Source organism: Megascapheus bottae, chromosome X (genome assembly GCF_031878675.1).
Source record: "Megascapheus bottae isolate mThoBot1 chromosome X, mThoBot2.hap1, whole genome shotgun sequence".
NCBI classification, from domain to species: domain Eukaryota; kingdom Metazoa; phylum Chordata; class Mammalia; order Rodentia; family Geomyidae; genus Megascapheus; species Megascapheus bottae.
Genome location: NC_143547.1, coordinates 67,669,316 through 67,669,964, shown reverse-complemented (window position 1 = coordinate 67,669,964; position 649 = coordinate 67,669,316). Strand labels below are relative to the sequence as shown.

Sequence of the window (649 nt, the reverse complement as noted above, 5' to 3'; positions counted from 1 at the left end):
TCACTGGTTAGCTCTCACCCATACTGTCTGTAGATTCTTGAAGGTGGTAACAAGGACGTAGAGTATAGAGCTTGTTTGGCAGGTCTTCATCCACATTGCGCTTTCTGGATAACCGCACATGGATCTGATAGGGGACATTCCTTCTTCCTTTGGCCCAGACAGCTTTGTTGAGCCTGGTATCCATTTGCACAAGGGGAGTCCCCATCTCCTTCATGGCTAACTTCCGGATTTCTTTGAGTGTACGAGGAGCACGCTTCTTAAAGCCCACTCCATGGATGCCCTTGTGAATGTTGATGGTGTATTCTCCGGTCACCACCTCGTTGATGGCACCCTTCCCACCACCCTTCTTTACGGGAACCATCCTGCCGGGCCCAAGTTGGAAAGGAAGAGCGCTACCGACTGTGGGAGGGCAAAATGTTTCTTAATCTACAAATTACAACCATTCAGGCATTAGTTTTGGAATTGCCTTCTTTAAAAATTGTTATTCACTTCCATAGCTCAAAGACAAATTCAGGCAAAATCCTTATTTAAGCGCTTGGCATTTACCCAAATCATACATACAGACCAAAAAATTCTTATTTGAAGACAATGAGATTGGAGACAAGTAATCCTAAATAGGAGTTATATATGAAAACCTGATTTGGATAAC

At 43.9% G+C, this 649-nt stretch overlaps 1 pseudogene; it reads right to left on the bottom strand.

Moving 5' to 3' along the window:
* Window positions 1–361, bottom strand: LOC150041236 (large ribosomal subunit protein eL31 pseudogene; annotated as a pseudogene).
* Between the last annotated feature and the right edge of the window lie 288 nt (window positions 362–649).